Here is a 12,734-nt window from a genome sequence, read left to right on the forward strand (position 1 = left end):
AACTCTGGAAGGAGATCAAGGCACAGGACACCCACTGATAGATGAGTCATCCAAACATGAACAGAGAAATGTATAAATATATCAAATCCTGTTAGCTTAGGCAGAAGCTAGCCTCTCGCTGCTCTAAAGTTCACTGTACGTAAAATGTAGAGGTTCACACAGGAATGTGTGTGTGTGTGTGTGTGTGTGCAAGGCAAAGTTCTCTTCCGCCCCATCTCTGGTGAGCGTTCATGCAGTCTGCCTAGAAAGCCCAAAATATTTTACTCGACGTATAGGGTCACACTGCTATTTCCATCAGACAGTTGCTTTCTTTAACAAACAGCTGCCCCAGGTTAACTCCTTAATACTCACCACACATCACTCCAGATGTTTTACACAATACTCATTTACTCCAAAGAGGCTGAAGAGCCTCCGAGCAGATTGTTCAGTGATGCAGCATCCCCCAAAAGTAAAGGTAGAAGAAAAAACATTGTGCTCAGTGTTTGATCTAAATTGAATCTGATCTGTTTGTCTCCTGGAACCAGCTTCTCGATGCCAGAGTAGACGACAAATGATACAGTGATATGGATGTTGTGCACTGTCATTATGTAAGGATTGCCAGCATTAATACCATACTGTAGTACTGTACCACGGTGAAGTCACTGCTTTCTGACTGCTTCATAATTTAACACTGTCACTGTTTTTTTCACTTTTTTAAAACTTTGGATTATTAAACTCTCCTCCACTTAGAGCCCGACTGATATGGGATGTTTGAGGCTGATATTGATACAAATTTTAGAGGGGAAAAATTCTCAGATTTGTGGTAGCCAATATATAATTTTTGAGTTGGAGAGAAAATATACCTTTTCTGTGTAGATTGTGCACAGATTTTGCACCAATATGCTTTAATACGCTGCTTTCTTCAACAAATAACTTTATTCGTTTAAAAATGTTTATTGAAATATTCTCCAACATGTTAAAAAGTTGAACATACATATATACAATATACATTGTAAAGTAATTCGAGGTGAAGTTGCTGAGAGCTGTTTCCTCTCTCTCACTCTGCACTGCTAGCCACAGTATTGTATAGGCCTATCACAGCACACCATGCTGGACAAACTTTGTAGTGACACAAATATTTCGCCACAAAAAAACAACAGTTTTAATATTGCTGCATATTGGATTATGTCAAAACTGATACGATATCTGCGATAAGCCAACATCAGCCAATAACATCATCCAGCCACAATATATCGGTCAGGCTCTACCGCCCCTGATTTATTCAGGACATTTTTAGAACCAATACTTTAAAATAAGGCAAAAATAGTGTTTACAGATTCAGTTGTATGATGAAATTGTTTGTACTAAAGAAGAATTTGCTTCAAAAAATGCTGCCCATGTTGTATGAGTATACACATTTGTGCATCGCCCTGACAAAGGCAGAGGAAATCCTTTAAATGGATATCACATGGCAGGTATTATGTTGATCTGTCAGGTGATGATCAATCCCCATTGATTGATCATCACCTGATATCTTCTTCTAATCTGGAATGCCCCTAGCACTGCAGTCATTGACCTTGGGACAGACATGTGCTATCCCCATGACCATGACACACGGTATCGCCAACTGCTTCTTTTCACTTGCTGGCAATGATCTTCATTGGGAGAGCAAAATACACAGAGTAGTTCATGCTATTCTCCACAGTTCCAGCCTTTAATGTGCAGGTGCCTGATCAACAAGTAGGAGTTACTCGCGTACTAGGGAATCTAGCACTGGGTGGCAACTGTAAAGCTGTAAAGAGTTGTGCTAGGTGTAGCAAAAGAGATTTATTTCAGGTAGGGAAACAAAAACTGCACACAGGTCTTTTAACTTGACATCGACGTTGGATGACTTGTTTGGCAACTGACGCTTTTTCAAGAGCTCATAACTTTGTGTTAATCCTAATCTTGTTGTTCTGTTTGTGTTCAAATTAAATAATGAGATACAATTAATTAGTGAGCTATAGGTAGGTGGACAGAGCTAGTGGTTTCCCCTGCTTTCAGTCTTAATGCTAAGCTAAGCTATCCCCTCTTGGCTCCAGCTCAATGTTCTCACATCTAGCACTCAGAAAAAAAAAACAATTTCTATTTATCAAAATGTCAGACAATCCCTTTAATACTCCAGTAAAGAAATGTTTTGCTTTTTGCTATAGTATACATTGTTTTAATTATATTTTTGCTGTACGTGTTTCTACTAGAGATGCGCAATTAATTGCAGTATGTGTGAATGGTTTCTGTCTGCCTGGATATAAAAGCCGCATTGCACTTGTTAGCAATCAGCTCTTCAAAAGAATCTCTGCACATTGGACCTTGCATGATAGATAACAGAGCACATCAACAATCTGTCGGAAAAAACAACCAGAAAGTCAAAACTATTGACAGATGTTACAAGTCAAGATGCATGACCGAAAGAGAACGAGCTTGCATTGTGCAAAAGAGAGAAGAGCAGAAATGTTAACCTCCATGCTGAGCATTAAATGACTGCATTGCTTTCTCCTCGGATACTCCATCCTTCTATCTCTGCTCTCTTTTGTTTAATGAAGGAGACGTTCCTCTCGTCTCTGCTGGGGAGTAATTACTCATCTATTTTGCATTAGCTTAAGCCTGCATGCCTGCAGAGCCCATAATATAAGAAACACCCTTAAGACTCAGGGTGATGGAGACAATATCTTTACTGTCACACACACACACACACAATGTCAGACACATATACATCTGCAAACAGATTACACAACACATGAACACATACAGTGCATGTAACACATTCAACATGGGACCAAGCCTTTAGGGACTACAATGAATTGACATTGAGCTGATGTCAGCCAGCTCATCTTTCCCTACTGTCCTTCCTCAAACAAACGCACGCAAACACACAAGGCACAGCTGACTTTCAAATTCATCAAAGTCAACAGGACATGCTAGCGAGGCATTCCCAGTGGAGCATACTGGTGTGGCAGCACATGGTAATACAGCCCCTGCAATCAGGATATCGATTCCCCGAAACTTGTATCACACATCAGTGGAGCGTGAAACATGCTGCGTGACTCTGTTGAGCATGGATTGGATTTAATATCTAAACATACAAGAAAAAGCTCTGTAGATATCACATCAATCACAGGCTAAGGTCTCCTAGGTTTCCTGACAGTGGCGATACCAAGCGGACTGTTTACCAAAATGGAAATGTGTGTGTGTATTGTCGCCATGGTTCACAGGCTTCTCTGGCCTCCACACGGACATGCAACCAAACAGACACACACACGCGCATGCGGTTGCCTCGGAGGGAATAGACACCAGTGACCTGTGCTGATCGGCTCACTGCTCACACAATCCCTAATTTCTACCCTCCACTGCTTTTTCTCTCTGTGAAGAGACTTACAGAGGGAGCGAAATATTTTAAGTCCACTGGAACATTTTCTGCAACTTTCGGAATATCTCCATAGAATAATGAGACTTTCACATTATATGAAAACAAAACCAAAAAGTTAATTATGTTATATCATCCAGCCTAATCCCAGTTCAGACAAGCCTCGCGAAATTGGCTTTCATTCGGCGTGACTGTCACAAAAGTGTGAAATAGGCCAACAAATGACAGCAGAGAATTTGTGGTGAGTCAATCCAATCTAAAACACTTTTACACTGTGAGGGGTGAATGCAAATATACTGCTGAGGCAAAATTAAGTGTATCAGATAATGTAAGGGATGGGTATGCAATATTCTTTTGCAAACTGAAATCCAGTAATGGGTATATCATAACTCAGAGACAGTTTGAAAGGGCCAACTTTAATTCAGGTTTTGCATGCGTTGCTATTGCTTATTGTGTTCATTGCTGCAGTGGTTTTTTTTGCACTGCATCTCTCTGAGATCATTTGTCAATGAAACAGCGTTGGCAGGACTGTAAAGTCTTTGTCTTTTGATTTTGTGTAGGTGGCAGGTAACACTGCTCTTGCTTCTATATTTATGCCAAACAAACCAGTTGCTGCTGCCAGAAATGGAAAAGCCTTCACTTCCTGTGCGCACCAGACGAACCCTGTAAAGACTCACCAGACGCTGACTGTTTATAACAGCAATTGTAAAAGCTTTATACCATAAACTGTGGGTACAGGATTAATCACCGGTGCAAAATGTTGATGAATTTATACATCCAAATGTTGCGCATTATGGGCCTTTTCCACAGCAGACATTTTGGCTTGTCATAGTAGGTGAAGCACATGTGTTACTAACAATGGCTCAGTCCTATTCAAGTCTCCCAGTAAGCCCTGACAGTGTGACAGTGAGCCAGCATGCACAATACCAGGACCCTGAAGCTAAAGCAGCCAAATGGAACTCAGCCATCATTAACTGTAATATTTACACATGTGCCCTCCTTTCAGTGACATGTCAAAATAGCAGTATTAATGCATTTCACTGTTTCCACTGATAGAATTTATCCTCTTAATCGCGACACTGCATCAATCTTTTTTTTGCTAGTAGGGGGAAGAAAAACATAAAAACAAGCTCAGTCATTGAACTATTTCAGTGTGCCATGTCGGCTCACCATGTGTGCCTGACAACCACAGAAAGTACACCGGGGCAAACAAGCTCATTTCACCTGTAGCTCCCTGAATTACATCTCTTCACAAGCAAGCAAACATATAAAACCTACAAAACTAACAAAGATGATGATGAGCCGTAAACCCAATCCAGGCTTCAAAATATCTCCAATTTATATAAAAGTTCATATTTCTCCACTTTTTTATGCTACGAAGAAAAAGTGAGATACCTCTTATGTCTTCTGCCTTCTGCCATCTTTATCTGCTCTCCCACTCTAGTCCCCCTGCTATAACAGCTGGACGGGATTCCTGTTGTATAGGAGCTACTGGCTCTCCTCCTCCTCCTCCCCCTCCTCCTCCTCCTCCTCCTCCCGTCTACCACCGACTTCCATCTCTCTCATCTTTATCTTCCCCTTATCTTTCTCTCCCACTGCCTCTGTCTCTCCCCCAGGGAAGGCGTATCACTCCCCAGTTACAGTGATTATGTCTCCCACGGTATCTCGCTGCGTGCGCGGCTGCAGTGTGAATGTGTGTGTGTGTGTGTGTGTCATATTTCACATCCTTGCTTATCATAACTTTTGAGTGTATGTGACTGTGTGCTTCTGTGTGTCTATCTCCCACACACAATTACACTGTACCGACAGACATAAAACATTCAGACAGCTTCGTTCCCTCTCTCTCTCCATGTGTCTTGCGTGAACCTCTCAGCCTAAACAGTGACACCACACACCAGTTAACAGCCCTGTGTGTGTGTGTGTGTGTGTGAACGCCCATGTTGCTTCTCACATTGCCTGAGAACAAGTGTAAACACACGTGTTCACCAGGCACACACCAGCGAGCATTAGCGAGCTATATCGCGTGTTATCGATGCGTCGAGCGAGTGCCAACATTACACGCCCTCTCATCACCTCCTGAACGCAGCCTTTATGTTCTAAGTGCACTTAATCACTAATGCTGAGTGCACTTAAAACACTCCCTAATGATTTGACGCAGCTCACTACAAATCCTTAAGTGTCAAAGCAGTTATTAGAGGCCGTGACGAACAATCGGGATCCGCAGATTAGAAACATTCCTGCACATTATGCTAAAGTCGCCATGTGTTTCTGCCCACGAGCACAGGCTGCTGTGGCTAAACAATCAGCAGGGGGTGCTTGCAGCTAGGAGGTCTTTCTTTTCAGAAGGATGAAGTCCATAGCAAGTATCCCCCCACTGCTAAAGGGCCCTTCAGCAAGAGCCTGAAAGTGTACCAGCTAACTGTGACCTCTGACCCCCATAGACAGGGTGTAAGCAGGGATTCATCTCCAAGTCAATAAAATGTAATGTCGTGGCATTTTCAGCATGGAGATTTCAGCAGGGACGTCCTTGTTTGTTATTGATTATTTGTCAATTAATTGATAAGTCAATCAGCAGAAAAGTTATCTGCAACTATTTTGATAATCTGTGAATCTTTATCATTTATTGAGCAAACATGCCCGACGTTCTCTAGTTCCAGCTTCCGAATTTCACATATTTGCTTTTTTTCTTTGTCTTATCTGATAGTAAACGGAAAACAAGGGAAAACAAGCAACCTGATGATATCACCTTACGTTGGTGTTAGGAAACTGTGATGGACATTTTTCACCATTTTCTGACATTAATACATAGACAGTAGAAATAAAAAAGGCGGTAGTGTCTGTTTGGCTATTGTAGCTTTAATGGCTAAAGATAGCTACAATCTTTGTATAGTATTTATTCGTAAAGACCCCCTCCAGACACGTATTAAGACATACACAGATAGTCCGCTTGGGCAACTAATCCTTCTATCGAGAGTCTATTAATATGCATATAATTTGCAAAGTTTTCCTGCTGGACCCAAGACGTCTTATGACTTCCAAACTCTTTGTGATGTCACAAATCCTGCTGGTAGGCCCCGCCCCTTAAAATCTGATTTTCAGATGAATGTAAAAGCATCCTTCTAGTGTCAAACTGCATATACATCATTCAAACATCACACTGTAGGAACAAGGAGAAACACAGATTTTTGAGTACATGGAGACCTGAAAACGTCACTCTTACCAGCAATGGGAGTGTTTCATTCTCTGCAGAAGAGGATTTTCATACAGGGAACGCTGAACCATCATTTGAACGTCAAACATACAGTAACAAACAACATGTATTTACATGAAAGGAACATTTCTTAGAAGCCTGACTCAGTGACTGCTGGGTTTGTCCCCACACTTAAACTAAAGGGCATCTAAACCGATAGGATCTGAAGTTGTATATATAAATGTATATAATCTTCTTTTTTTGGCCGAAAACAGGTGCCATCAATTCTATGAAAACATTCTCCGCAACCTCTCCTGAAAATAAATCTCAGCCACTATGTATGCTAATTCTGCCTGTCACAAGTCTGAATGCTATTATCACAGGGGTCAGATGCTTTCATCATGCACACACACACACGCAGTCAGACAGGCAGGCGGACAGCCATACGTGGCGGCGAAGGCGTTGCATGCCTCATGTGGTGAGGACAATAGGGCAGTCTAACTGTAATCTGCCATTCAGTTGAGATCCACTCCTCACAGGTGGAGGGAGATAATATTGTGAGCGAGACTCTTCAGCTCAATCACGACCATTCACAGCACACAAACACACGCGCAGACACTAGATCTGGCAGCTCTTCATCCTCCCAGGCACATGCCAGGCTGACGCAGGGGTGTACAGGTGTGTGTGTGTGTGTGTGTGTTTTCCACTCAGGCCTCAAAGCGCCCACAGTTCCATGTAGCAGCAGCACTCTGGCTCTTCACAAAATGTCAGAAGCTCCGTCTCAGCGAGGAATTAAAATCTATGGCTCCAGTTCTGCCAACTCCTCTCCCTCCTCCTTTCTCTCTTTGGTCATCCCTCTGTGTATCTTTCTGTAACCCAGCGTTCTTTTTGTACTGGCAGTGATTTTATTAGCTTTCCACGGACATCGTTTTGTACTGTATCTGTGGGGGAAGGTTGGAAGGTTAAGTGTGTGTGTTCAGAGCTGTGTTCCACTGAAACCTCTGCTTCAGGGGAAAAAGAAGACACTCCTTAACATTAAAGCTGCTACATTTTAACCAGAGTTTGACATTTCTTTGAAACTACTTCATCGCTTAATTCATCACTTATCCCTTACTTTTTCACTCTTATCTGGAGTGCTCTCTGATGTGCTGTCTTCTGTATCTGATCTGTAGTCTGTCCAGGTTTGTTTATCAACTGGGATAAAGTCTTAGAGAGGGGATATATCGTGGAAAAGCAAAACAGTGATCCAATTTTCTACTTGCTAGAGATATACATTACAGTGTTGGAGTTTGAGCCTGAAGGACACAGTTTAGCAGATCAAAGGTAAGTAACAAAAACTGCAGGATAGGAATGTGAAAGATATGTATGTTCACTGTACATTGTAAATTACCCAGCTCCAATAACCACGTTCAAGAGATCTGTATGTTTACGCATAAGATTAAAAATATATATAAAGATGTATGGTTATCTCTCAAATACCGAGATCAATATTGGCCCCAAAGGCTTACTTACTTTCAGCATGCTAACATGCGTACAATTGCAATGTTAATATGTAGCAGAGCAGGTATAATGTTTACTATGTTAACCATCTCAGTTGAGTTTTTTCACGCGTTTCGCAGCCACTGTAGTTCCTCCTTCTCGTTTGGAAGGGGAGGGTGAAGGCCTTTCCACAGCTGTACTATACCGTTACAGTTGCCGGTATTCTTTGCCGCCCTCACCTAAGTTTACCGTCCTGCTCTCATCTACGGACATGACATCCGGTTTGCTGTCTACCACGTGAATGCAGCATAAATCCTACACACTGGACCTTTGAGGTTTTTACAATTGATCTTTATGTTTGTACTGACCACTAGTTTATGGCAATATATATTCAATAGTTGTAGAGGATCACCAAAGTCATTAGGATTTATCATCTGGGGACCATGAATGTGTGTACAAAATTTCACATTAATGCATTCATTCATTGTTGAGATATCTTAGTGACAAACTGATGACCACCTGACAGACATCCCTAGATAAAAATAGATTGTTAATGGGTGACTTTTAAAAACTCAGATTCACCTCTCAAACAATGAAATAAATAAATGTATTAAATAATAATCTAATCATTGACTGAACGATCACTTTCGACACCATCCAGTGCTGTAATGAAGTGAATTTAGAGTGACTTTCGAGTGTCATTAAAACAAACAGTAAATAATGCCTCTCAGGAAACCTTTCAACAATGCTGCCACATAAAGTATGGGTCATCTTTCTCTCTACCCCGCAGCCACACAATGGCCTGTGACCATTACAGCAGCCATTAGCTGTGTCAGGGGATGAGAGCTCATTTAGTCGGCATCAGAGAGGAGACTGGCTGAGCCCCCTCATTAGCACCGATGCTAGCGCGGCTATGATAAGCACAGCCCTGCGAGTGTTACACATGTAACTGTGGGGAACAATTGCATTAATGTTGTGCCAGGAGGTATTTTAGTGTTTTCAAATGAATGGATCCCTACATTTCTGGCATTTATCAGGGCAGCACAGGAGCCCAGGCCATCCTATTTAACTCGCACTAGTTTCTTAGAAATGTAATTGCAGTGTTGAATATAGCAAAACAGGAAGTTATTGTTCAAAGACAATAACTGGGGTATTAGCCCTTGGGTCGACAAACGAAGGAGAATGCTGCAGACTATTTTTGATGCTCACAGATTATCTAAATACAGTTTGATTGTTCAGTTATTTGTTTATTTTGACTCACCATTTAACAAGTAACTTTGACACTACAGGCTGTACGTTTCACACCAAAATCCTCGTAATTCTTTCATGCAAACACTTATGCAGCATATGTTGTGTTGACAAGTGGGAAGAGACAAGAATATTCTAACTCTTTGGATGTTTTTTAAAAAAAATATTTTGAAAAAGAAATAAAATTGCTGATCAGTTTTATTTCGGTATATGCCTCGTTGAATAATCCTCATATAATGTAACATCAGATGGAAGTGGAGATTTTTTTTACATATTATTCTATTTTACTGATGTTTTTGGGATGATTGTCACAATTGTCAGGTATCACAACATTATAATTGGGGAGGCTGCGGTGCAGAGGCAGGGCGGGCCATCCCCTAATCGGAAGTTGTTGGTTTGATCCCCGGCTCCTGGTGCCACATGTCGAAGTATCCTTGAGCAAGATACTTAACCCTGAATTGCTCCCGATGCCGTGCATTGGTGTGTGAATGTGTATGAATGAGTTAGTTTTTCTTTGATGGACTTTACCATCACTAAGTGAATGTGTGTCAAAGGGTGAATGTGGCACGTAGTATAAAAGCGCTTTGAGTGGTCAGAAGACTAGAAAGGCGCTATACAAGTACAGGTCCATTTACCATATATTTTTTATTTATAATGCATTGGATTTTGCGCCATTTTAGCCAGAACTGTTTGGTCTGGCGGAGTGAAACCTGTGACCTCAGAGTTTTTGTAATGCAGTAGTTTAATTTTGTTTTCTATTAATTCTGGCGGCCCCTGTAGACAACAGCAGCAGTGTTTCCACCATCTTGTTCCATTGATTTCAAGGGGAATCCCACTGAATCCGACCCAGTGGCAGGCATTGAGAATAACTACATAGAAATAGCCAACAATCTTGTTGACGGCGTGGTTTGTTGATGTAGGTCATATAGAGGCATTAGTATTCAATTAAGACTGTTGCATAAGCAGATAAAAACTCCTTGTAGTACGTTTAGCAGTTAGGAGTAACCAGCGTTACACTGTTTTGTACAACATTCAAAAATATGGCGACGTCTCCAACTTTTAGCTGTCTACTGAAAGTTTGTTTAAAGCTTTAGAGATGGAATAAAGACCAACCACACTGATTCTGCACACTCTGCCGCAGTAAGACTGTTGCATGTATTTGTTTATGCGTTCTTTCAGTAGAACAAGTACAAAGAAGTCCTATTTCTGTTTTAGCTGAGGCTCTGTCAGTGCTGCACACAGAATAAACACACTAAATGAAACAATTGGCCTGATTTCTCTGTTTTATACTATACTGTGCTATCAAAAGCACTTTGAAAATCACATATTGAGGTAGATGTTTCACTCCAGGCTGTGAAGTCAAACCGAGCTCTCTTTAAAAAAAGAAGAAGCTCAGAAGTAATGGGGGGGGGGGACTGAGGCGACAGCATGTCAAGAGTGTGAGAGTGTGAGCGAGAGGGGAAAGACAGAGATATGAGAGTGTGTAAATAGTGAGAAAACCGGAGTCGGTATGTTCCAGACAGTGTGAGACGGATCAGAGACAGAAAACAATGTGCGACTGCGTAGGTTACGCGCCTTTACGACCTCTTAACATATCGATGCGGAGAGTGATGGGGGAGATTGAAGTGGAGGAAGCGAGGAATTAATGAGAATGCATTTAACCTCTAGGCTGTACATTCATCTACGCTCCAGAAAGGGGACCCACTGAATTAAATCACATCTCATATCTCTGAGCGCAGCGATTGAAGGAGTGGATGGGCTCGGGCTGCCCTAGCAACAGCAGCTTCAAAAGCTCCACTCCTCTGCTCCTCGTGCTTCTTTTTTCATCTCCTTTGCTTTTTCTCTCATTTCTTTTTCCCTCCTTTCCTTGTATTCCCTCTCATCTCCTTTCTTTCCTTCCCTATCCTATCCTCTGCTCTCCTTTTCCTTTCCTCTCATTTCATTTACTTCCACGACCTTTCCTTTTGTTTCCTTCCCTCTCCTCTCCTTTCATCTTTCTCCTTTCCTTTTCTTTCCTTTCCTCCCTTTCCATTTTAGTCCAGGTGATCTGTGAAAATTAGGAGAAATGAAAATGAAAAATCGCCTCCAGTTTAGCACATATCACCTGGACTACTGTATTTTCTTTCCTCTCTCGCCTCTCCTCTCGTCTCCTTTCCTCTCCGTTCTTTTCCTCTGCAAATTATTGTTTACATTTCATTAAGGAAAATGATGTGTTTCCTTTTTTAGAGTAACTGAAAATATAATTACATTTTTTAAAAAAAGCTTCAGATCAGCAACTGTCTTAATATCAGAAAGCATATACTTGCAGTAAGGCTCTATTTTTTTAAATTACAGATATCTCATTTTGGTATAAAACTGCTCAATTTCACTGAGTCAGTGGACAAGAAAATAAGAGGACTTTGTTCTGATTCAATCTATTTGGAACCACTTTGCAAGCACATTATCCCTTCAGTGCACAAGATGAACCGTGCCAGATAACACACATCTATACCACGCCGCTTGATTCACTCATCCAGAGCAGGAAAAATGTCTTTTCTATCCTCAACATGAACAACAAAGCTCCTCCATTAGTGTTTGCTGGGTGAAAGGAGGTCAATAAATTAATGGCAACGCCTTCACACAATGCCGTTGTTTATTTTCCATCTGAGATCATGCAAATAGAGTGAGCTCCAAAGGCCAGAAATGCTGGAAAATATTGTTTCACTAAATCTCTATCAAAAGCACTGGTTTAGAAAATGGAACCCATATATCGCAGTGTTCCAGTGTCCCTGCTCTCTGCCATCTGTTTTGCTGTGTTTGAATAAGGCTTGTGTTGTCTCATAATCTGCCATAGAAACTGTGCTGCTCTTGCCGTGCTGTAATGTGTGGTGTTTTCCAGCCATTGCTCTGCATTTGTTATCCTTATCTCCTCATGTCACATCTGTGTGAGTGAATGTTGCTTCTGTAATGTGTGTTTGTCTTCATGCCCGTCCCACTGGAAGGTCTTTCACTGGGTTGTACTTGTCTTATTAAATAAAGATCAAGGTAGATAAATGGATGCTAGTGATACATGTCTCCTACTGTCGGGTCTCTGTGTGCGCGGGACACCTCGAACATAGTTCCAATCAACAGTTAAATCACCGTTTGGAAAAAAGACTTCAAACTTCAGGTAACCATAGCAACAGTACTTCTGCTTCATGCTATGTTACCAGCTATGTCTCACTGGTGAAACGGAGCCAACTTACTTACTAAATGACTACTAACACACTATAGTTATAAACTGGGGGTGTAAGGTTTGAAAGATGAAGGCGTCTACCACTCCGGGACGGACTCATAAAAAGACTCAATAAAGTTGCATTGTGGGAAATGTAGGATGCAGCATTTTTGGAGCTCGACCCTAGACAACAAGTCAGACTACGAATCAAGCATTTGCAGCTGTTTTAAGTGGAGATGCTC

General features: G+C 41.5%; 1 protein-coding gene across 16 annotated transcripts in view; it reads right to left on the reverse strand.

Annotated features, from left to right (window-relative positions):
• The window catches only part of cacna1g (calcium channel, voltage-dependent, T type, alpha 1G subunit), a 243,457-nt gene that overhangs the window by 144,237 nt on the left and 86,486 nt on the right, over positions 1 to 12,734 (reverse strand). The window lies entirely within an intron of this gene.

This window comes from Dicentrarchus labrax, unplaced genomic scaffold (genome assembly GCF_905237075.1).
Source record: "Dicentrarchus labrax unplaced genomic scaffold, dlabrax2021, whole genome shotgun sequence".
NCBI classification, from domain to species: Eukaryota; Metazoa; Chordata; class Actinopteri; family Moronidae; genus Dicentrarchus; species Dicentrarchus labrax.